This window comes from Silene latifolia, chromosome 3, assembly GCF_048544455.1.
Source record: "Silene latifolia isolate original U9 population chromosome 3, ASM4854445v1, whole genome shotgun sequence".
NCBI lineage: Eukaryota > Viridiplantae > Streptophyta > Magnoliopsida > Caryophyllales > Caryophyllaceae > Silene > Silene latifolia.
Window position 1 is genome coordinate 114,240,321 of NC_133528.1, and position 26,479 is coordinate 114,266,799.

At 42.3% G+C, this 26,479-nt stretch overlaps 1 pseudogene; it reads left to right on the forward strand.

Annotated features, from left to right (window-relative positions):
- Positions 1-383: 383 nt before the first annotated feature.
- The window catches only part of LOC141647873 (ferrochelatase-2, chloroplastic-like), a 56,303-nt pseudogene continuing 30,207 nt past the window's right edge, over positions 384-26,479 (forward strand).

A 26,479-nucleotide genomic window follows, 5' to 3' on the forward strand; every position in this document is an offset into this window, starting at 1 on the left:
TTTGATTAATTTTGTGACGAAGATTAATGTTGTGAGGGAGAAAATTAGGGAGTGTGCGCTTTTTGTTTTTTGGTGAAGGGTAAGATATGGAAAACAAATGACAAAAAATCTGTAAAAAGTAAAATACGTCCATAAATGAGCAACTATGTTTTCAAAAGCCCTACACCCGAAAGTCAGACAATTCTATTTGGTAAAGATATTCAATGTTAGCGTTTGAAAACACGATAGTAGTTAGGTGCAAATAGTAGCAAGGAATCATATGAACGAACGAAGCACTTTCCCCTATTGAACGAACACGTACGTTTGGTAGCAGCTACCAACTCCCTTCCCTCATTTTACCAAAGAAAAGTCGCAATTTTTCGACACAAACACTACAACCCTTAGATCTTTTCTTCCATTTTTTGATCTCTTTGTGTAGACGCCATGGATGCAACTTCTGTTACCATTTCCCAAATCACTGCCTTCACTAATTCGAGGCATAGATTTAATCGGTATGTAAGTTTTTCATTTGTATCACCGATTCTATACTTTTTTGGTTTTTTAGATTTAATCATGTTCTTAATTGTGTATTACTAGTCAGGTTGGAGTCCCAAGATCGGTTTTATACTCTAATAATTACGTATGTTGTATACGTTATGAATTACGATAAATCACCAACCTTTGCTGATTAATTGTTCCTTGATGATGGCCCTGCGCCCCTGGCCGTCTTATGTTAGCTAGTTTAGCCGGTAAAGTCAAAAGCAGTTCTGTGGACATGGGGCCACGGGGGCGCTTGGGAAACAAGCGTTTGCATTTGTGGAGTCGCCACCAATTTTTTTCTGGGAAATTGGAACCGTTCGAATACCTCGTGTCATGTCAAGACACAAAGTAGTGACATGAACACCAAGAACTCGTTACCCTTAGCATTCTATGTCTAGAATGACTCTCGTGGATGCCAATGAACATGGATGTTCACAGAGATCTGGAGTAAGGGGTGAGGGTACGTATTAGGAAGCTCTTTTGATCGAACACCTAATCCCGCCCGCCTCGATAGCGGCCTCTACTAATGATTAGGGAAATTATCTATACTCGATATATCGTCGATTATATGCATGCAATGCAACATCCAAGTTTTGATCCTAGCATGTGAAGATTAACTAAGTCGGTGAATAATTAATTTAACATACAATTAATTGGGGTCGAAGTTGGGATTAAAGTTCAATTACATGTGAAAACATACAAGTGATACAAAATACAAGGATAAATATAATAAAAGAAAATTACAATAATAAAACTTACAATAATTACAATGGGTTTAACGATTTATGACGAAAATACTTCTAAAACGGATAATTTGAGAAAAAGAATAAAGGAATAACTTAACGAACAAATCATTAGGCGATAATACGATTAATAGTTAATTTTACGTAAACTAATTAATTAGGTCAAGGCAGAACGGAGGTTCAGAGACAGAAGTCAACCTGGAACAGGCGCAGCAAGACTGCGTCCTTTGGAAGAGGCGCAGCGATTCTTTGCGTCATTCCAAGTGGTGAGTTCTGGCGTGAAGTTTTAATCGCAAATCGTTAATATTAATCGATGATTTTAAGGATTGCTTATGATAACTAACTCGGATGGAAGTGATTTAATACATTAATTACATATGAATGAGTCATAAAAACAATAAAACATGGATGAGACGAATGCAAACGAATTATTTACATGGATGAAAGATTGATTAGTGACATGGGTGAACTAAATAGGTTAAACATGACGAATTAATGACGAATACGACAATAGACAGATGAAAATATATCAAAGATCGAATTCCAGAAACCCAATATGAATGAATCGAATTTCTACAACCCGGGTTGAGTTTAATGACGAAAACCCGCAAATATTGGATTATAAGGGATTTAAGTCGAATTTTAATGATGAATTAAACGTATTAATGATGATAAATAATATACATGTGAAATTATTGTGCTATTGTATCAAAGAATTGAAAACAAACAAAAACAAATAAAAGTTGACGAATTTACAGAGGACGAAGGAAGAAGAAAGGAAGCACGAACTGTGGCAGCCTCACGAAGACGAAGAGGCGCAGCAGGTACTGCGCTCCTTCGAAGAGGCGCAACAGTTGCTGCGTCCTTTCTCGACGGTTATCTTCTGGTAATCCGTAAAAAGGGTTTTAAACACGGTTTTAGAAATCGATTTTAACAAGTATTTTCGACATAAATCTTACATTAGTGATACAAAAAGGTAAATAACAATAATAAAGAGAGATTTACACCCTCAGACTTACATGTTTGACGAAACGAGATGAACTAAATTTATGACTAGTGATGCTCGACGCGAATGTAACGAAAGTGCCCTCGTAGGAGGAAAACGATTAAGATTAATTAAGTTGATTGATTGTGGAGTTGGTCAAATTGGTCGGTCATGCAAATGAGGCTGGTACTCAGAAGGATCCGAGCTTACGTGGTCGAATGTTCAAGCACGTAGACGCCAAAAAGTAAGAACGTGGTCTAGAATGCAAAGGGAGAAGAGAAGGGCGGACACTCGAGTGAGAAATATGAGGAACGAAGGCTCCTATTTATACTAATCACGTGAAGGCATAGGGTTTTCGAAGAGACTTTGGAAGTGAATCTCGAAAAGATATGAAAAAGATACGAAAAATACGCAGAAAAGGACCTGGGAAGAGGCGCAGCAGTCACTGCGTCCCTTGAAAGAGGCGCAACACCTGCTGCGTCTATTCCCAGGTGGTTTCCTCCTGCGGAAGAAAGATTTCCGTGTTTGGTTGATGGAATAACGGGATTATCTTATTTTCCTTAATATTTTGTATGAATATTACGGGAAATTGTTTACCAAAGATTAAAAGATTGTAAAAGATTTATAAAATATGGAATAGAAATATCCGGAACATTCCAGAACATTCTGACTCGGGATTTAACGGTTATCAGAAAATGAAGACGGTTTTAGGCCCGGACTCCAAATGTACTCTAATTACTGTCAAAACGACCGTATCGGCGCGTAGATGTCAACTAAGAGGTAGACATCAGTGTTTGAGCAATTACTTGACGATAAACTTACGAACTGTCACAAATCGTTCCGCGTACCAAACATGCGGCCCAAATCATCACCGGGTGGTTTGCGGAAGGTGCAGAAATGAGGTATCTACAGAGCCCCCACTTTGACTGAGGCTTAGACAAGGCGAAAATCAAAGTATAGCCATCAGGTCAATCGAAGATTACAACCTGACGACTATGGCGACGCGAGGCGGCTCAAGGGGTCTGAGCCAAGGACCTGTCGTCGGGAACATTTTAGAGTCTGTCCACTATCGGGGAGGGTCGTTTAAAGTCCATTAAACTACGTAGGGAGGCTCGTCAGCCATAAGAAGAGATCATACCTGAGACTTCTTCTCGAGATGCTTCCGGAGGTGCATAGCAGCTAAGGGTAAGCGTAGGAGCTAAAGGGTAAGTGTAGGAGCTAAAGGGTAAGACCTAAAAGATAAATAAGGATTGGTGTTAAGGTGTGGGGCCCTAAAGGAAAGCATCAACGGGAAGGAGGCCCGAATATAAGTTCAAACTAAGGGGTAACTAAGGCTTGAGTGTAAGAACTCTACTGGTTTGGGAACTTCTGGAGAACGACACCTTTATCGCACTCCGCGGGGAAACAAGAAATGTTGTGAGTAGCAGGACACAGGCGGGAACTGCTGGGAGAAATCTGCTTGGGTCGTCTTCAAACAAACTTCGAAAGAACTTGAGAAGGGACGATTGTATGTCGTGTACTCCCGTGTTGGGAAACCTTATCAGGAATGTATCTCCATGTCTCGAGAGGTATTGTCGATCCGCTTACTCTCGCTAGGGAATATAATGAAGGCGTGTCGAAACACCCGTGAAGGAATACCTGCTCGTTGTGACAAGCAAGGTCTTGGAAGCGATAAATAATGTATAATAATCTGCAGTTGGCTCAGAAATGCGGGTCTGAACGAAGAATTAATCGTCAAACGGACCAAAAAGATAAAATGGCATTGAGGAAGAGGCGCACCAAAGATGGACCCACAAATAACGAACTCATAACGAATTTTTGAAAACTCGTATGGAGGGAAGCTAAGGAAGAGGCGCAGCAAGAGCTGCGTCTCTCGGAATAGGCGCAGCGCCTGCTGCGTCTGTTCCTAAGTGTGTCTTTTCTGCGTAAAAACGCGATAAACAGAGGGCTTCATTTCATTTGTTCGAAACACAAACTATCAATTTCTCTCTCAAATCTTAACCATTTCCGCCAAAATTTGATCCAAAAGCTTGCATTCACCATGATTAATCGAGGTATGTATATCATTCTTGCATTAATCTTCTATAATGGATGAATTTGATCGACAAAATTAGGGTTTCCAACCCTAAAATGTCGAAAATTTGGGGCTTTTCCCCCAAATGACCTTGCCTTGCAAAATTGATTATGTAAATGGCTAATTGGTAGTATAAGGTTCAGAACCATGTATTTGTTTCGAACTTTCGTTGAGTTTTGAGCATTTGAGTGAAATTGAGACGGTTTCACAGCTAAACCGTAAATTGCTTCGAAAATGGCCTTAGGATTGCCCATTTGCAATGAAACTTGATATTTGGGATCCTTGGATGATGGGTAAACTTCCTACCATCTCGGAATTTTGGTTTGCGACGGCTTTTTCAGGACACTTTTCTAGGGCACAATCGCCATTATAATGAAATGCTGCCGAAATTTCGACTTGTACCCATGACTAGGCTTCAACTTAGGCTTGACTTGACCCAAATTACCACATGAGTGATCGGGTTTGTGGGAATACGGCCAAAGATGGTGAGAAAAGAGCGATTTCAGGGCTTCCGAAAGCTCGAAAATCCCTAATCAAGGCTCGTCGTCACTTGACGCGGCCTAAATTTACTTTAACGTTGCAGGTGATGAGGCTTCTACTTCTGGGAGAGCTCCCATGGAGATAGACACTGCTGTTGACCCTTCTCGTGCTATCGAGGAGGCTTTGGAGGAGCCTTTCACCGCTGCGGTGATGGCTGCTGCGGACGAGGTCCGAGAGGAGGAGGCTGCTGAGATGGAGGAGGCCCCGAGGCGGGCCAACATTGGGCGAGGAGGTCGTCAGCTGAGGGGAGCACCTGCGTGGGCTGAGACCTGGGACAACAGGCACTTGCTTTGGGCCGCGGAGGGTCACCTGTCCTATAGGACGGTGAAAAGCTTGGTAATCTTGAATTCATTACTCATCATTCATCTTCTTCATTCCATTTGCTCATATCTCTTCCAATTTTATTCAAACTAAAGATAGCTTTTGTTTCAAATCACAATAGGAGGCCAGGAACATCAGATCGTTCTCGGTCTACACGACGGCTATGGAGTGTTACGAGAGGCTATCGGCGGAGGAGCGCGCCATGATCGAGCGGGGAGCATTTGGTGCCTTGGTGCAGGCTTGGAGGGATATCGCGAAGAGGAAGTTGCAGGCTAACCTTAGCCTGGTCCGCGCTTTCTTGGACCGATTCTGGGACACGACTTCCACTTTTCACATGCCTTTTGGTGAGGTGGGAGTCACGTTGGAGGACTACGGCATGATCTCTGGTCTGCCGTGTGGGCCTGAGGTGGTGGAGTGGCCGGAGACTGCCATGAGGGTGGAGTCGACCGAGGCTAGGAGGTTGATCGGCTGGAACTTATCGCCGAAGGCTGTTACAGTGTCTGGTTTGGTGCCGAGTTCTTATGTCCGAGACTACTTTGCGGGGAAGACCCCGGCGCTGGTGGTGATTGACGGGAGAGAGACGGCTCCTCCTCCCTGTACAGCTGAGCAGAGGGCCCGCTTGTGGTTTTGGTGGTTTCTGTCTTCGATCTACCTTGGAGACAAGGGAGAGAGGCTGTCGACGAAGCTTCTCCCCTTCCTTTCTGACCTGAGCTCCCTAGGACGTTGGGACTGGGTCACTGCTGGTTTTGCGGTCCTCATCCGCTTCATGAGGGCCATGATTCGTCCGGAGTTGATGGAGAAGGGGATTTCTCCTGGTGCTGTCGGCCCTGGACTACTGTTGGAGGTACGAACCTTCATTTAGACTGAGATCATTTCCTTTCCTTATCAAATTACGAAAGATCGTTTATTGACTATCTTGCTTCACAGGCGTGGGTGTACTCCTACTTTCCGAGCCTCTCGCCCAAGAGGACGGAGCCGCTGGAGAAGGCCTATCCCGTTGTGAAGGATTGGGTGATGTGTCGGACGAGGAGCAAGCGCTCCTCTCACGGTGTCTACCGGCGGGACGTGAACGCTCTTCAGCTGGAAAGCGTGAGCATCTCACTAATATTTGTTTTGCTTCTTTATCACTTTTCAAACGATGATAAGAATGATTCCCTGTTTGTCTTTCCCCAGTGGGTGCCCAGGCCTTGGGCGGAGTACGCTGGCGCGCCTCCTTTTGTGGCTGAGGTCCTTCGACCTAGGAGCTCGAGCCGGCTGCTGCTGAGGACGCCGATGGGTCCTGTGTGGTACTTCAGCGAGCGCTTGGCTCGTCAGTGCTCTCGGGATGTTTTGACGGTTCCTATCGATCCTCCTAGGACGATGTTTAGGGAACCTTCTGAGGCTGAGAGGGAGGCTGACTTGGCTGGCGTTGGTGGTGACGCCCTCCTACTTCCTGGTGAGGACTACTCGGCGTTCCTCTACGGGAGGCTGGCGTACTGGCCGGTTGTGGTAAGTGTTTTATCCTCCTTTATTTTTGCTGATCTTGAGAATATGATGAAAGATCATCGATTAATGAGCAACATTTGAATTTGCAGGAGGTCGAGGCAGCGGGCATCGAGCCCCCAGAGTACCCCGAGACCCTTGAGTACACTGACGCGACCGGGAGGACGACGATCTCCGAGCTGCGTGACTTTGACGTAGCTGTGACGGATGCTGGCCTGGACGATTGGCAGCATCTGATTCGGAGGGTGAGCTTTTGATTTGTATGATTTTCTTGTGTAAGAACACATATGATTGAACTTGTCCAATTATTAAGAACTTCTTTCTGAAAATGTAGGTTGCGCCGTCTCGGTTTGTGGCGTTATGGAGGGTGACCAACCGGCTAAGAGCTACTGCCATCGAGGCACTTATCGGCGGTCGAGGTCGTCAGGTATGAACCTTTCGTTTATGTCTTTTCTTCCTAATTTTGATTTTCCAACTTTTCTTGTAATTGATTGAAATGATTGACATGAGCCAATTTGTTGTTTGCAGGAGAGGAGTGAGCTGGAGCGCGAGTTGGCCCAGTCTCAGGAGGAGACAGCTCGCTTGCTGAGGGAGCTCGAGGTTCGTGACGCCGAGGTTGCTGCTCTCGAGGCGAGAGTTGCGGAGTTAGAGGGCGACCGACGGTAGTTTTGTTTTGTTGTTGTTTGTATCTTGCACATTTGTACAATTTAGGACCTACATTTTGTATCATTTTAGATTTTGCTTGGGGCTCGAGCCCCCAGTTTGTTGTACATTTTCCTTTTGGTTGTATATATGATGGCCTGAGTGCCTTTGCTGCTGGGTTGTGTTGCTTGTACCTGCAGGTTAGCTTTGAACAGATTTGGTGGATGACGGTTTGTGCCGTCATGCTGCCGAAATTTACATAGAAATCACGTAGAGCATACATTTGTATATACATATGGCCTAAATTAGCGCAAAGCAAAAGACTCATAAGTGCCAAAAATGAAAAAAATTTACCGGAAATGACCGGACGGTAGGGAGGGTTACCCCCTAAAAAAAAAAGAAAAAATAGGGATCTATAAGTTAGAAATGTAATGTAGGACGGGAGTGAAATGTTTCCCCAGAAAAGAAATAAATAAAAGAGGTATATAAGTTTGAAATAAATTACATTGGAGAAATGATTCCCCGAAAAAGAAAAAATAGAAAGAACTATGTAAGTGTGCTAAAATGACGAAAATGCTGATATTGCCTCGAAATGCGTGCCCGCGAATTTAGGAAACACGAATTATGGTAATTTTGACGTATTTACCAAAACAATAACCCGTAGGAATAGGAAATTATTCGTCAAGGAATTAGGAAAGATCCAACGCGGAAATTCACAGAAACAAAGCTGAGGAAGAGGCGCAGTAGGAGCTGCGTCCCTTTGAAGAGGCGCAGCAGGTGCTGCGCCTGTTCCCAGGTGTATCCGTCCTGGCGGATTTTAGGAAACAGATTTTAGTATAAATAGATACGTCGATAGAGATTTTATTCACACAATTCTTCCGTCTCTTCTTCGTCTTATTACATAAAATTCTCAATATAATCACTCATCATGAATACTTTGGAGATTCGTCTAAAAGAGTGGACCAACGAGTTTTCAAACATGGAGAAGCACGATATGGGTGCTTATAATCTTGGATCTTTGTTGAGTTTGAAGCTTATCAAGGTTGTCAAACCATTCCTAGATGCTTGTCTTGATTACTGGGATCCGAATTATCATGTTTTTGTGGGAAATAATCTGTATACTTCCCTTAAACTAGAAGGATTATAACGAATTTAACAATGATGATTAACGGTCATAAACAAAATACATAAACAAAGTATAAGGATTTAGAATTAACCTTCGGTCCTAGCAAATATGGCCTAAGAACAATATCAAAATTGATGTTCGCCTATTAGTTGCACCCAAGACGATATGAGATATGCCCTTTGATTATGCTAGAAATCAATCTAAAATTTTCTGTAAAATTTAGTTGTTTTGTGTTTTGTGATGAGAGAGAGGAGGCAAGGTCAAGAAAAAGCATTAGGTAGAAATAATTCGCTCCCTTTCTTTTTATACTGACCGAATTATCGAGTTAATTAGGAAAGAATAATTCTTTCCTAATTTTCGGCCATCAGACCGAAATAAGGACTATCAGCTCCTTATTTTTGGTCTTTCCAAAAATATATAATATGTGTTGAATTGTCGTCTAGTGAGGATCGAACTCATGACCTCTTGGTATGTGTACCCTCACTATTACCACTATGACACATTCATCTTGTTGATATTAAATACAACTGATTATATTTAATTACGAATTAACAGATTAATTCGTCCAAGCTAACATTATATATATTTAATTAAATATAACTTATTATATTTAATTTACGAATTGATGATTAATTGTCTCAACTAATATTATTTAATTTTCATTAAATAATTATCTCATCAACACATCGACTAACTTTTTAGTCATTTTGGGCATCAATGTGATTATATTTCTATAACCACGTTTCTCAAACACATCCTATAGGTGTGACCTTTAGGGACCAGTTGATCACCGCCATCTGTATGATAATAACGTCAAACTTTCTAGCAAGCCAACCATTATTAGGTAAACATTAATCAACTGATTAAATATACGAAGTATACCATTGTGAACCTGTAAGAGATTTACAAATGTTATCATACTAATTTGTGGAGGACACAAGCTCCAACAAACTCCCACTTGTCCTCACAAGTGTATGTGCGATAACCGATTCTCATATCCTATAAAATTTCTCCCACTCAATGTAAAACAATTTGCAAATCCGAATTCACAAAGGTCGTATTTTACAAGCGATCAATATCAAGAGTGGTTTCCCGACTAGACAAGAATTTAACCGATAAACGAATCAACATTCGAGCATGGCCATGCATTTCAATTACAACTCCTCGAGTGGCCCCGAGAAATAACTATACCGATAAGGGTTGGATATTTTCCTCAACTCGAATCCTGCAGATGTAAGCACAGTATGAAATGACCCGGAAAAAATCTACTTAGCCCGATTCACGGTGAGACCGTGAGAAAGAAACCAAAGTCACCCAAAAGCGCCTTAATCTCAAGAGACAGGTTGATAGTCAAAAGAATCGACTTTAGGAACACAATGGATGTCCTATCCACGACCTGGCACCGAATGTTATTAAACATTTAGGACTCCATTACGTTGTCACAAAAAGTTGTCCTACGAGGTATCGTCATAATCTCGTATCTGTGATCGATTAGTCAATCGTTTAACTTATGGCTCGTTGAACCCACCATCAATCGACTGCACAATATAATAGCCGGAGTTATCAGCTCACATTGGCGATTACGGACCAAAACAAATATAATGTAATTCAGTTCACTTTGTGGCGTTCAATGTTGTCGAACAATCCACATGAAAAACAAAATATTATATATAAAACGATGAAGTTATAAATAATATATGAAAAAGATAATGTATCAAATCCATAATCAAGTACTACAACTCAGGAACATGTTTAATTCCCATGGAATTAACATGCCCTACATGCTTATCATAATTCAACGGTTTGGTGAGAGGATCTGCGATGTTATCATCCGTCGCAATCTTGTCAATCACTATCTCTTCTTGCTCCACGTAATCACGGATCAGGTGAGCTTTCCGAAGTATATGTCTAGATTTGTTGCTAGACTTTGGCTCCTTAGCCTGGAAGATGGCACCTCTATTGTCACAATAGATGGTGATCGGGTAATTCGAACTAGGAACTACCGAAAGCCCTTGTAAGAATTGACGCATCCATATCGCTTCCTTTGCTGCCTCCGAAGCGGCATAGTACTCGGATTGATAGTAGAATCTGCTACAACACTCTGTTTGGAACTCTTCCACTGAACGCAGCACCATTAAGAGTGAAGACGAACCCGGGACCGAGATTTTGAATCATCTCGATCCGTTTGGAAGCTAGCATCTGCGTAACCGGTTGCGCATAACTTAGTATCGCCTCCATAAGTCAATACCCAATCCTTAGTCCTCCGTAGGTACTTGAGGATATTTTTGACTACTATCCAGTGTGTTTCACCTGGAGTATTTTGGTACCGACTCGTCATACTCAATGCATATGCCACGTCTGGACGTGTGCATATCATGGCATACATGATCGATCCTATTGCAGATGCATAAGGAACACGACTCATGCGCTCAATCCCTTCAGGCGTCGTGGGTGACTGAGACTTGCTCAACTGCATCCCAGTCGTCATAGGAAGGTTCCTCTTCTTGGAGTTGGTCATATTGAACCTCTCAAGAACCTTATCCAAATAAGACTCCTGACTAAGTGATAACGTCCGTCGTGATCTATCTCTGTAGATACGGATTCCCAAAATGCGATGTGCCTCACCCAGATCTTTCATCTGGAAATGGTTCTTCAACCATTCTTTAACCGAAGAAAGGAGAGGAATGTCATTCCCAATCAAGAGTATGTCATCGACATACAATATCAAGAATACAATCTTGCTCCCACTCGACTTGATAAGCATGGTTCTTCGACCGATCGAGTGAAACCATACTCTTTTATCACTTGGTCGAAACGATGATTCCAACTCCGAGAAGCTTGCTTAAGTCCGTAAATGGAACGCTTAAGCTTGCATACTTTCTTAGGATGCTCAGGATCTATGAAACCTTCGGGTTGCACCATGTACAACTCTTCCTCCAAATAACCGTTTAAGAAGGCGGTTTTCACATCCATTTGCCAAATCTCATAATCATGAAATGCGGCAATCGCTAAGATTATCCGAATGGAACGTAGCATGACTACAGGTGCAAAAATCTCATCATAATGCAATCCTTGCACTTGAGTGAAACCTTTTGCCACAAGCCGTGCCTTATAGATATCTGGTTGCGCGTCTACAGAACGCTTTATTTTGTAAAGCCATTTGCACTGTAGAGGTTTTACCTTATTAGGTAAATCAACTAGATCCCATACGTTATTCTCATACATGGAGTCCATCTCGGATTGCATGGCTTCGAGCCATAGCTTTGAGTCGGAACAGGCCATAGCACCTTTATAGGTTGCGGGTTCATTACTTTCTAGGAGTAAAACGTCATTCTCCTCGACCATACCAATGTATCTATCCGGAGGATGAGAGTCTCTACCCGACCTTCTAGGTTCCTCAGAAATATTAACCGTATCATCAGTTGGAGGTACATCTTCCTCCATCTGTTCCTCGGTTGTTGGTTCTGGAATCTCCGACAGCTCGAAGGTTCTATTACTCGTCTTGTTCTCGAGAAATTCTTTCTCTAAGAACGTCGCACTAGCCACAACAAAAACTCGATGTTCGGTAGGCGAATAGAAGTAATGACCAAATGTTCCTTTTGGATAACCTATAAAGTATGTCTTGACCGATCGCGGGCCGAGCTTATCCTCGTGTCTCCACTTGACATAAGCCTCGCAGCCCCAAACCCGAATAAAGGACAAGTTGGGGACCGTTCCCTTCCACATTTCATATGGAGTCTTGTCGACAGCTTTAGACAGACTTCGGTTAAGTATAAGAGCGGTGACAAAAGAGCATAACCCCATAATGAATCAGGCACTACGGTGTGACTCATCATGGATCGAACCATATCAAGTAAGGTTCGATTTCTCCGTTCGGACACACCATTCAATTGAGGTGTTCTAGGTGGAGTTAACTGCAAAACGATTCCACAGTCTTTCAGGTGTTGATCAAACTCATTTGAAAGATATTCGCCACCCCGATCTGAACGAAGTGCTTTAATATGTGTTGAATTGTCGTCTAGTGAGGATCGAACTCATGACCTCTTGGTATGTGTACCCTCACTATTACCACTATGACACATTCATCTTGTTGATATTAAATACAACTGATTATATTTAATTACGAATTAACAGATTAATTCGTCCAAACTAACATTATATATATTTAATTAAATATAACTTATTATATTTAATTTACTTAATTGACAGATTAATTGTCTCAACTAATATTATTTAATTTTCATTAAATAATTATCTCATCAACACATCGACTAACTTTTTAGTCATTTTGGGCATCAATGTGATTATATTTCTATAACCACATTTCTCAAACACATCCTATAGGTGTGACCTTTAGGGACCAGTTGATCACCGCCATCTGTATGATAATAACGTCAAACTTTCTAGCAAGCCAACCGTTATTAGGTAAACGTTAATCAACTGAGTAAATATACGAAGTATACCCTTGTGAACCTGTAAGAGATTTACAAATGTTATCACACTAATTTGTGGAGGACACAAGCTCCAACAGTTTTTGCGTTTCCCGGAGGTGATATTTGCCCATTTCCTGAAGAAATTGCTGCCATTGGTGGGTAGGACCCAGAACACTTGCCTGCTATTCCATCTACTTCACAAGGGTATAAGAACAAATTTAGAGACTTGCTTGGATTGTCAAGAATTGAGGTGGACCGTCTAGTGACCTCGAAAGGAGTGCGAATGTTGGACTTTATTGACCGATTCATTAATAAGGCCGACCCCACCGTCTCTTATGTTGCTAGGCAAAGGCCATTCGGGTTTTGCTTGTTGCATGTATATGTCCTTCAAGGGCATGTGGATGAAGATTTGAGAGGCGATCCTCGTCTCCTGGGCCTAGTTGAGCAAATGGAGCTACGCAGGAGCCCAGCCTGTTTATGTTTAGGAGAGATCCTATTGGGCTTGGATAATAGGAAGGCCAATCGCGACCTACCGTATTTGGGAAGTCCCTTTATTTTGCAGGTAAAAGAACACTTTTCTTTTCTTTCTTTTTTTTCGTTTTTTTTTTCGTTTTTTTTTTTCGTTTTTTTTTGTCATTCTAATACCCGGTTTTGGTAGGTCTGGCTTATGGAGCGTCTTCGATTGATCGAGCCCCCAGTTCATGTTCTTTCTTATCATGCTCGTTCGATTGCAATGAGGACCAGGTTTTACATGGTGGACTTCACTCGGGTCTGCAATTATTGGGAGAATAAATTGAAGAGTGATGATAGCCCCTTGATTAGGTGGATTGTACCATGGTGGCACCTCAAATCCGTCACCGGAGTATCTTCCTTGGATCCTACCCGATCTGTGCGCATTCCTGGCTTGGAATTCATGGTATGCATCTTCCCGGAGAGGCTGATGAGACAGGTTGGACTAAAACAGACAATCTCGAAGCTTGACACTGTCCCGCAGACTGCCGTGGTGCTTACTACTGAGAGTCGAAGGGAGTGGGCCATTAAATGGGCTCAAAGAAATGTATGGTTCTTGAACTCTTCTGTTAGTGCCTTATGGGTGTCGGACTCCTACCTGCGATGGAGGAAAGTCACTACTCCAGAGGAGCGCGAGAGATTGAGGAAGTGCGAGCCCGTTGACTATAAGGTGCGCGAGGTGGAAAAGGAGAAAGAGAAGCATCTGACTGAGGGAGAGGAGGAAGTCGGGTTTCGAGTTGTTCATCCTTCGAAGAAACCGAAGACCTCTCCTGCCGTGGGCAAAGTGATTGACAAGAATGGGAAGGCTAGACCGCGAGAAAGACCGTTCGTGATTAGGTCCGAAGTGGCGCAAGAGCGTCCGGCTCGGGATCGTGACAAGAAATACGACAAGAATGATAAGGGCAAAGGGAAGATGGAGAAATAGCCCAAGTCTTTATTATTATTTACTATTATTATTATTGTAATAAGAAGGTGGGGTTTTTAGAATCTTAGCCTATTTTTTATTTTTACTTGGCATTATTATTATGTAACGTATTATTATTATTAGGAATGAATGAAAATAAAGAGGTTAATTGGTTATGAAGTCGTTTGTGATTTTCTATTCATTATTCTTATCGTATTCCAAGTGCAATTGCAAATGTCCTTCTATTTACATTTTGAAATTAGTGGGTTGTATCCCGTGAAGGATTGCCTACGTATTCATTTAAAAAATGAAATCAAACCTTTGCGCGTAGTTCGAGTAAATGTAAAAGAATAATTGTTCTAAGCAAGAGCTTGTAATGAACTTAGAAGATAAGCATGAGCTTTTTACTTACTCTAAAGGTGCAAATTTAGTTTATTTGATGAAATGAGGATGACGATTTGTCAAAATGCAAGAGGAGAATGACATTGGCTTATTTCAGCTTTGGCCAGGGGCCGTTTATTTAGTGCCACAAGAGCGACACGTGAGGTTACGCGAGGCGCGTTTTTGTTCCTATTCTAGGCATAATACCGTTTTAATTGGTCAAGGTTTGTTGGGTTGGCAAATTCATTCCCATCTAGGCCTGTGATTCTAACCGCACCCCCTGGAAGTATGGACTTGACTAGAAATGGTCCGGCCCAATTAGGTTTTAATTTTCCCCGTGGATCGACAGGTAAAAGAGCTCTAACTGACTTGAGTACTAAGTCTCCTTCCTTGATGTTCCTCGGCTTTACCCTTTTGTTGAAGGCTCGTTTGATACATGCTTGATAGGTTAGGACATTATGTAATGCGCGTAGCCTACGTTCATCCAGGAGGATGAGTTCTTCATATCTATCCCTCTTCCAATCGGCTTCTGGGATTTGACTTTCGAGTAAGATGCGCAATGATGGTATTTCTAACTCGACTGGTTGTACATCTTCCATGCCATAGGTCAAATAGAAAGGGGTGGCCCCAGTGGGCGTCCTAACTGATGTGCGATATCCCCACAAAGCAAAGGGTATCTTGCTTGGCCAATCTCGATAGTTGTCAATCATTTTCTTGAGAATTGTGACAACGTTCTTGTTTGCTGCCTCTACCGCGCCATTAGTCTGTGGTCTATATGGCGAAGAGTGGTGATGCCTAATTTTGTACTTGGCCAGAAATTACTCAGTCTCAGCTTGGAAATGTGATCCATTATCGCTAATGATCTCATGTGGGCAACCGTATCGACAAATGATGTTGTTTTGTATGAACTTTGCTACGTTTTTAGCCGTGAGACTAGTGTAAGAAGCCGCTTCTACCCATTTGGTGAAATAGTCGATTGCCACTAGGATGAAATAGTGACCTCCTGTTCCAGCTGGGGTTATCTTCCCGATTATGTCAATTTCCCAGGCAGAAAATGGCCAAGGAGATGTCATTGTATAGAGCAATGAAGGAGGGACATGCTGTACATTCCCGAAGATTTGGCAGTTGTGGCAATGTCTTACATATTTGATGCAATCGGATTCCATTGTGGTCCAATAATACCCCAAACGTGTGATTTTCTTTGCCATCATGGGCCCACTCATGTGAGGACCGTATTCTCCATCATGGACTTCTTACATCACTTTCCGCGCCTGTGAATGATCAAGGCAACGTAGGATTACACCAAAAGGTGTTCTTTTGTATAATTCCCCTTGCATGAGAACGTATTGGGAAGCTAGTAAGCGTATAGCACGTTGTCCCCTTTTGTCCATATCTGGTGGATAGGTACCGTTGAGCTTGAAATTAAGGATTGCTTGGAACCATGGTTCTTCTGTGATTTCCTCTTCATCGGTGATTTGGTGGACATAAGCTGGCTCCGACCGTCGTTTGATGCATAAAGGCATTTCCACCATGTCATCTGGCATATTAATCAAAGATGCAAGTTTTGCAAGAGCATCTGCAAATTGATTTTCTTCCCGAGGTAGGTGTAGATAGGTCACGTGATCAAAGAATTGGGTGACTTGGTCTATCCTGGCTTGATAAGGTGCTAGGCTTTCGCTCCGGATTTTCCAAGATCCCGTAACTTGATTGATGATTAGGGACAAATCCCCATGAAATCGGAGGTTTTTAATGCCTAAGCTCACTGCCGCTTGTAGTCCAATGAGACAAGCTTCGTATTCTGCCGCATTATTTGTCACCTCAAAGTCGAGTTTGACAGAGATTGGTGTATGCTCGCCTTCAGGAGAAATGAGCAACACTCCTATTCCAAATCCTCTTAAGTTTGATGCTCCATCAAAGTAAAGGTCCCAGGAGTCTACATCGGTTTGGAGTATATCCTCGTCTGGGAATGACCAAGTATCTATTGTTTGTGCATCATTGATGGGATTTTCTGCAAAGAATTCGGCAACGGCGCGCCCTTTTATAACTTTTAGAGGCACGTATTTGAGATCGAACTCTGAGAGCATCAAAGTCCATCTTGCTAGGCGTCCGTTGAGGACGGGTTTCTCAAAGAGATATTTGACTGGATCCATTTTGGAGTATATCTTGACGGAGTAGCTAAGCATGTAGTGGCGTAGCTTCTTCGTTGCCCACACAAGAGCGAGGTATGTCTTTTCGAGTTGTGAGTATTTGCACTCGTACTCCAAGAAATTCTTACTAAGGTAGTAGATAGCCCTTTCTTCTTTTCCTACGGTTTGAGCTAGCATGACGCCCATGGCCGTTTCGGTAACTGTGAGATACAAACCAAGAGGTTGATCTCGTTGAGGTGGCATGAGCACTGGTGGCTTAGCTAATATCTCCTTGATTCGGTCGAATGCCTTCTGACAGTCATCATCCCACATGGTGTGATCTGTTTTCTTTAGTTTCTTGAAGATAGGTTCACAAATCATGGTGAGTTTCGATATGAATCGACTTATATATTGTACTTTTCCCAAGAATCCTCTGACTTCTTTTTCTGTTTGAGGTTGTGGCATCTCGATCAGAGCCTTGATTTTGGAAGGGTCTATTTCTATACCTCGTTGGCTAACGACGTATCCCAGGAGTTTGCCAGATGTTACTCCGAATGCGCACTTCTGAGGATTGAGTCTCATGTTGTACTTTCGTAGCCTTGCGAAAAATTTGCGAAGGTTCACAATATGCCCTTTTCTATCCTTGGACTTGACAATCATGTCGTCTACGTATACCTCAACTTCTTTGTGCATCATGTCATGTAGGAGTTTAGTTGCGGTGCGTTGATATGTAGCTCCGGCATTGATTAACCCAAACGGCATGACCGTATAGCAATAGGTTTCCCATTGAGTGACAAAGGCGGTCTTATGCATGTCTTCTATGGCCATTTTGATATGGTTATAACCCGCGTACCCATCCATGAAGGATAGTAACGTGTGGTCTGCGGTATTGTCCACCAATATGTCGATATATGGTAGGGGGAAGTCATCTTTAGGACTTGCTTTGTTTAAGTCCCTAAAATCAACACAAACACGGATTCTCCCATCCTTTTTGGGTACGGGCACTATGTTGGCTACCCAGTCAGAGTACTCGGAAACTTTGATGAACCCGGCTTTGAATTGCTTATCAACTTCTTCCTTGATCTTGAGAGCCCATTCTGTTCTCATTCGGCGAAGCTTCTGTTTTACGGGCTTGAAACCTGGCTTAATTAGGATTCTATGATCAGCGATATCCCTGTCGATCCCTGGCATGTCTTTGTAGGACCAAGCGAAAACATCTTTGAACTCGTGTAGGAGGTCTACGAAACTGGCCCTTTCGGTGGGGTTCAAGGTAGTCCCTATCCTAAGTTCTTGGGGTTTTAGTTCGGTTCCTATATTGATAGGTTCAGTGTTCTCTATTATTGGTCCCCCTTCCCCCTCTTGTAGTATTTCTTTGGCTATGTAGGGAGGTATCTCAATTGAGTCTGGATCTGGGTCCTCCTCAGTATCATCGAAAACAGAATTGCACTCAAGATAACACAAAGAGTAAGCAGAACCTGATTTATTCATATTAAAGTTTGAGAAAAGTTGAAACAAAGAAGCCATCTGATCTGTGGTCAGTGGCAGTAAAGGGACAGTTGTTGGGATATTTCCCGAACTACTGTTACTATTTGAGGCTAAGCTAGGAGAAACAAAGGGAATAGGGGTGACGACAGGAGGAGACTCCTTAGTGACTTCTCTAGACTCCGACTCTGACTCTGACTCGAATTCATCGTCTTCTGGTTCTCCTTTGAACATCTCTCCTTCTCCAGTGGTGAGCTTGAAGAGTCTTCCTTGATTGTTGGTCCACTTGATTGACTTTCTCCATCCTTTCTGCTGGTTCGCGTTTGTTTCTGTGATTAACGCGGTAGGGTTGAAGTGGTCGTCTTGAAGTATCATGGTAATGATCTCATCTTGCGCGGCTCTAACGAATCGATCTTCTCCAAATAGTAGACTAACAGCTTGTTCGTCCAAGCAAGGTGCTTGACGAGCTTTAACGGTAGGAACCGTTTCTGGAGGAATGAAGTAGCAATCGTGAATGATATCGATTCCGGCTAGCTTCCTTTCGAGATAGTGCCAAGGTTCGGGAAATCCGTGAAAGAGTTCTAGACTTCCTTCCTTAACAAAATATCCATTTAGGGTTGGGAGATAGGGTCGCATTTGGACTCCTACGTACTTACAGTTTTGAACTTGAGCGAGCATCTCGAGAACTTCCTCTTTAGTGGGTTTGTACCCTAGTCCAAGTGGTATTCTTTTTGAGTTGCCTTCCTTGTAGGGTGCGAAGGTGTTTCTTCGGATAGGGTTCAAAGGCATTCCAAGAAAGTATCCCTGGGATTTGAGTATGTGGTTGACCACCAAGTTGGAGTAGGGATCGTAGTATAGGGGTGCCAATTCACTTTCTATGACACTTATGCTTTGAAAGCCCCCAAGTTCATATACTGGATCTGCAAGGACTTGATTATTCGACTTCTTTTCGATTATAGCCTTGATGGGTGACGAAGTAATCGTCACCACTTTGCCATTTAATGGGATCTTGATCTTTTGGTGAAGAGTGGATGTTACCGCTTTGGAAGCGTGAATCCAAGGTCTTCCCAGAAGTATGTTGAAGGAAGCCTCAATGTCCACTATTTGGAAGTTAACCTTTCGCTCAATCGGCCATGTGGCTATGGTTAGGTTAACGAGTCCTACGACTTTTCGTCGTGTACCATCATATGCGCGAACACCTTGATTGGTGGGGGTCCAATCCGACTCTTTCATACCTAGTTTGTATGCCGTTTTCAGGGGTATGACGTTGACCGCGGAGCCATCATCTACCAAGGTCATTGGCACATTCTTCTTTAAACAAATGACAGTGATGTTAAGAGCCAAGTTGTGACTAGCGCCAAAGGGTGGCAAATCTTCATCTGAGAAAGTAATAGGATTACTTAGCTTCGGTGATTCTTGGAAGACCAAGTTGACTACATCTTCGGGTGTGGAATTATGTGCTACATTTAGTTTGGCCAAAGCTTGCAGTAAAGCTTGGCGATGTGGGAAAGAGCTTGCTACTAGTTGCCAAACTGAAAGATCAGCCTTTGTCTTCTGTAATTGCTTGAGCAAATGATCGGTGGAATCATCTTCGTTATCATTCTGTGTGACAACGTTGGTTGGACCATTTTGAGTAGTACTTTGATATGGACGCCCCGAACGAGTTAGGTGGTCCACATCTTGGTCTTCACCATTTTGGACTATTTCCTTGACTAGGGAGTGTTCAATGAGATACTCGTCTTCATCATCGTCGGCCCATACTTCATTGACTGTAGCTAGTTCCCTCATTCTCATGATTTCGTCCTCTAATTGTGTGATTTGGTCGACTAGTTTATCAACCACGACGACTATTTCTTGCATAGTAGCATCTTGAGAGAAGACTAGTGGCGCATGTTCTTTAGGTGTCGCATTGGGGTTATGTAAAGTTGTCATCACATTTTCCAATTCCCAAACTTGCCTATCCACACTCTTTGCCCATGCGATGAAGTCGGCGATGGTAGGGGAAATGGTAGAGTAGAATCCTTCATTCTCGATTGCGTGGATTTCGTTTTCAACTGGAGAAATGAGGTGTGAACAATCTAAGGTATATTCTTCACTTGTGATCACTAGAATTCCAAGAGGATTCTGAGTGTTGTTGGGCTTAACTCCCGGCGGTATTGGTAGTCGGCCATCCTCGATCATATCTTGAAGCACATTTTTCAACTTGTAGCATTTTTCTGTGTCATGTCCCTTACCCCTATGATATTCGCAATATGAGTTCTCGTCCCAGAACTTGGACTTCTTTTCTGGTTCGGGAGTAGGTCCTATGGGTTGGAGTTTGCCTTGTTTCATTAACCTTTTTAGAGCATTGGAGTAAGTGTCCCCGAGATTTGTGACTTTCCTTGGTGGGGTACTTTTCTTGGATGGCTCGAGGAGGTTAACTTCATCGGTCTTGCTAGTGGAGCCGTAAGAACGACTTGTTGAGCCTTGATATCCTCGACCTACCGTTTTGGACAAGAGCCCTTTACGGATGTCATCTTCAATTCTTGTCCCTAGTACGGTTAAGTCCTTGAAAGTTTTGATGTTTTGGTATCTCAAATGGTTGGCATAGATGGGCTTTAAGTTGTCCACGAATTTCTCTACGAGGGTAGCCTCATCCGGGCGTTCAACTAGTTGGGTACTAGTCTTCCTCCACCTACTTAGGAAGTCGGTGAAACCTTCTTTGTCATTTTGGGTAAGAACCTCTAGAGTGCGCATGTTAACTTGGATCTCAGCATTATCCGCATATTGCTTAGCAAACTCGATCGCGGCATCTTCCCAAGTAGCGATCTTCTTGTGTTCTAGAGAGTAGAACCATTGCTTTGGGATGGTGTCAAGAGATGAAGGAAAGATCCTTAAGAACATCTCGAGTTTGATGCCTTTGATAAACATGTAATCCTTGAAGGCACGGATATGGTTCAAAGGGTTTTCATGCCCCTTGAATTTAAGGATATCCGTCATGTTGAAGTTGGTTGGCAATTTGGAATTTACGGCCTCATACTTGCGATTATTCTCCCTATAAATGTCATCCCCTTTAAGATACATCAATTGCTCCTCTAAGTATTGGAGTCTTTTCTCAGCTGCAGTCATTCCCATGGGAGGATTTTCGTCCCTAGAGTCATTCACGAAGTCATCAACGACTTCACTTTCTCGAGGAGGCAACCTCGCTTCTACGTCATAGATCCGGCCTTCGATGGTGTCGAGGCGATCATACACTTGGTCTTGGGTAACTTGGATTTGAGCTAGCGCAGTTAGGATTTGATCATTACCATCTTGAAGTTGGTTGAAGTTCACGTCACTTGTTTCAGGCATCTTAGAAACTGGATAAGAGATCGACGATGAATCAAAACACGATCGACCACTCTAACACACTTACTAAGAAAGAAATGTTTTGACTCGTGAAGTGGGTGTGTACCACTTGTGTCAGTGAGCTTTTGAAGAAATGCCAAGGTTTGAAAAATGTTAGTCCTAGTCAACTTTAGTGTAGTTGTAGAAGTGGACTCGAAGTGAGGTTTTGAAATGGGCTTGGGCCCGAATTTTGACTCGACAAATGGACAGAATTTCGACTCGGTTTTTCGCTAATCATGGGCCTCTCTTTTTTTTCGAAATTTACATTTTTTAAAAAAAAGGGGTTTGGTTTTACAAAAATCGTCATGGTTTTGTTTAGAAATGGCGATCACGTAATGTACAAACATTATAACGGGATGCTGAGTGCATTGAAAAGGGTTTTGGTTTAAAGGGTGGGTTGCCATACCGAACAATCAAACCCGAAGTCTGTGGAGAGGCTCGTACCAAACAAGAGTAAGGCCGATTCCTAGTCCATTTCCTCAAGTAGTGAAGGTCCTTGATACAAACAAGAGTAAGCATCATGGTATGGATGACGTCAATCGCTATCCATCCTTAGGCCCAAATAAGAATTAGGACCGTTTAGACGGGACGATTGGTCGAATGGGTTGGGTTGGGCCTAGGAAGGCCGAATGAAACGATCTAGGAAGACCGAGTTATGAAAACCGACAATTGTCTTGTACAAACTATTCCCTAACCTTGTTCAAGTTTCACCCTTTTGTCTACACGTAAGTGTATTATCCCCAGCGGAGTCGCCAAACTATGGACATGGGGCCACGGGGGCGCTTGGGAAACAAGCGTTTGCATTTGTGGAGTCGCCACCAATTTTTATGGGAAATTGGAACCGTTCGAATACCTCGTGTCATGTCAAGACACAAAGTAGTGACATGAACACCAAGAACTCGTTACCCTTAGCATTCTATGTCTAGAATGACTCTCGTGAATGCCAATGAACACGGATGTTCACAGAGATCTGGAGTAAGGGGTGAGGGTACGTATTAGGAAGCTCTTTTGATCGAACACCTAATCCCGCCCGACTCGATAGCGGCCTCTACTAATGATTAGGGAAATTATCTATACTCGATATATCGTCGATTATATGCATGCAATGCAACATCCAAGTTTTGATCCTAGCATGTGAAGATTAACTAAGTCGGTGAACAATTAATTTAACATACAATTAATTGGGGTCGAAGTTGGGATTAAAGTTCAATTACATGTGAAAACATACAAGTGATACAAAATACAAGGATAAATATAATAAAAGAAAATTACAATAATAAAACTTACAATAATTACAATGGGTTTAACTATTTATGTCGAAAATACTTCTAAAACGGATAATTTGAGAAAAAGAATAAAGGAATAAATTAACGAACAAATCATTAGGCGATAATAGGGTTACTAGTTAATTATACGTAAACTAATTAATTAGGTCAAGGCAGAACGGAGGTTCAGAGACAGAAGTCAACACGAACAGCGCAAAGAAGATCGCGCCCTTTGGAAGAGGCGCAGCGATTCTTTGCGTCTGTTCAAGGGTGAGTTAAGGGCCGTGAAGCCGAAGCGCAAATCGTTAATATTAATCGGTGATTTTAAGGATTGGTTATGATAACTAACTCGGATGGAAGTGATTTAATACATTAATTACATATGAATGAGTCATAAAAACAATAAAACATGGATGAGACGAATGCAAACGAATTATTTACATGGATGAAAGATTGATTAGTGATATGGGTGAACTAAATAGGTTAAACATGACGAATTAAGGACGAATATGACAATAGACAGATGAAAATATATCAAAGATCGAATTCCAGAAACCCAATATGAATGAATCGAATTTCTACAACCCGGGTTGAGTTTAATGACGAAAACTCGCAAATATTGGATTATAAGGGATTTAAGTCAAATTTTAATGATGAATTAAACGTATTAATGATGATAAATAATATACATGTGAAATTATTGTGCTATTGTATCAAAGAATTGAAAACAAACGAAAACAAATAAAAGTTGACGAACTTACAGAGGACGAAGGAAGAAGAAAGGAAGCAGGAACTGCGGCAGCCTCACGAAGAGGCGCAGCAGGTACTGCGCTCCTTCGAAGAGGCGCAGCAGTTGCTGCGTCCTTTCTCGACGGTTATCTTCTGGTAATCCGTAAAAAGGGTTTTAAACACGGTTTTAGAAATCGGTTTTAACAAGTATTTTCGACATAAATCTTACATTAGTGATACAAAAAGGTAAATAACAATAATAAAGAGAGATTTACACCCTCAGACTTACATGTTTGACGAAACGAGATGAACTAAGTTTATGACTAGTGATGCTCGACGAGAATGTAACGAAAGTGCCCTCGTAGGAGGAAAATGATTAAGATTAATTAAGTTGATTGATTGTGGAGTTGGTCAAATTGGTCGGTCATGCAAACGAGGCTGGTACTCAGAAGGATCCGAGCTTACGTGGTCGAATGTTCAAGCACGTAGACGCCAAAAAGTAAGAACGTGGTCTAGAATGCAAAGGGAGAAGAGAAGGGCGGACACTCGAGTGAGAAATATGAGGAACGAAGGCTCCTATTTATACTAATCACGTGAAGGCATAGGGTTTTCGAAGAGACTTTGGAAGTGAATCTCGAAAAAATATGAAAAAGATACGAAAAATACGCAGAAAAGGACCTGGGAAGAGGCGCAGCAGTCACTGCGTCCCTTGGAAGAGGCGCAGCACCTGCTGCGTCTATTCCCAGGTGGTTTCCTCCTGCGGAAGAAAGATTTCCGTGTTTGGTTTATGGAATAACGGGATTATCTTATTTTCCTTAATATTTTGTATGAATATTACGGGAAATTGTTTACCAAAGATTAAAAGATTGTGAAAGATTTATAAAATATGGAATAGAAATATCCGGAACATTCGAACATTCGACTCGGGATTTAACGGTTATCGAGAAAATGAAGACGGTTTTAGGCCCGGACTCCAAATGTACTCTAATTACTGTCAAAACGACCGTATCGGCGCGTAGATGACAACTAAGAGGTAGACATCAGTGTTTGAGCAATCACTTGACGATAAACTTACGAACTGTCACAAATCGTTCCGCGTACCAAACATGCGGCCCAAATAATCACCGGGTGGTTTGCGGAAGGTGCAGAAATGAGGTATCTACAGGTTCTACTTATGACCTGGGTTCAGTCCTCTTAGTACCAAAACTGCCCTTATGGTTATGTGTAACATTCCGTTTGATGTCTATGAGTGTCTTGGTATTGGATTTGATAGTTGATGATATTATGGAGCTAGCAGCATTAGAGGATGGTAGTTGGTTATGTAAGAGTTGGTGTCGTGAAAGATATATATGTGGTAGATACGATATAGTGAGTCATGTTGTGGAAGTAAACATAGTTGGTGGAGTGGGTGTTAAGAGTTCATGTTCTATGTTCGGTCGAGTTCTTGGGTCCTTAGCTAAGTTGTTGTGTCTCGGTCGAGGTAGTATGGTTGTTTTTATGTATGGGTTGAACTTCGGGGATGAAGTTCTTTTTAAGGAGGGAAGACTGTAATACTCCGTATTTATAAGTCTTTAGGTACTCTATCGAGTAGGCCTTACTCTGTCGAGTAAGGGTAATTGCGTTTTAGAAAAAGTTTCTGGCCTGTTGGGTACTCGATCGAGTAGCTGGGGCACTCGATCGAGTAAGGGGGGTACTCGATCGAGTATCCGGTTTTACGGGAAGTTTTCTCGGGTTTTGTTAATTATGCGATTAAGGTATATAAGCTTTGTCGTCTTTATTCTAAATCACTTTTGCAAAACCTAAATTACTGTTTAAGAGAGAAAGCAAGCAAGTTCATCTTCTTAATCGCATTATTAGCAATCCCCGGAGTTCAGACGGTCAGTTCTTGTCGTTGGTTATACCGTTGTGTTCCTTGCGTCGAGGGTAAGATCTATGTACCCTTTTTATTGTCTTTCCTTTGATTTGGTTGAACCCTAATTTAGAGATTTGGGGATTTATGTGTAGTATGTGATTTGGTAGCCTTTATATGTTGTATGATAGGAGGAGGGTTCATAGAGGAAGCTTTTTGATTCAGCAGTAGAGACCGTCGATTGTGTGCTTACGGGTAGGATTTCTACTCGTATTAGTCCCATAATGGGATATTGGTTGATGTATTGTATTTGGTTGTTTGATATAATAATTGTATTGTGATTTGTGGTTGTGATCGTTGTTGATGGTTCACGAGGCGTGGCCTCGGCTGAGTGGGGTCACTTGCGGGAGTGGCTTCACGCCCTAGTTTCGCCTTCTGTGGAACCCGCCACAGAAGGGATGTGCACATTAATGGGACAAGGTTATCGCTCGGTATGATGAGCGGGGATTTGGTGGGTACGGCTGCGGTCCCCCATGGCGGGGTCGGGTCAAAGTGGACGATCGGTGATTGAGATTATTGGAATTGGTGTGGTTGTGTGTGTGACAGTTAAGTCATACATTTATCTTATTGTTGATGTATATTGAGTTGTGTGATTAGTATTGACCCCGTTTAAATGTTTTAAAAACTGTGGTGATCCATTCGGGGTGGTGAGCGGTTGCTTGGCGGTATATCTTGGATACGCGTGGGATCTAGTGGGGATGGAATCATCACATGTCGAGTCTTTAGTCTTCATTTGTGTTTGTTAGGACAGTTCCTTTCGGTTGGTTGATAGCGAGAACAGTTGTATTTTGCTTACGATTGGTTTTGTTATGTAATCACTTAAACTTATTTAATAAAGTATGTTTCTTCATTGTCTTATTATTATCATGCCTCGGGTAACCGAGATGGTAGTATCCTTATACCTGAGTGGTCCTGGTAAGGCACTTGGAGTATGGGGGTGTT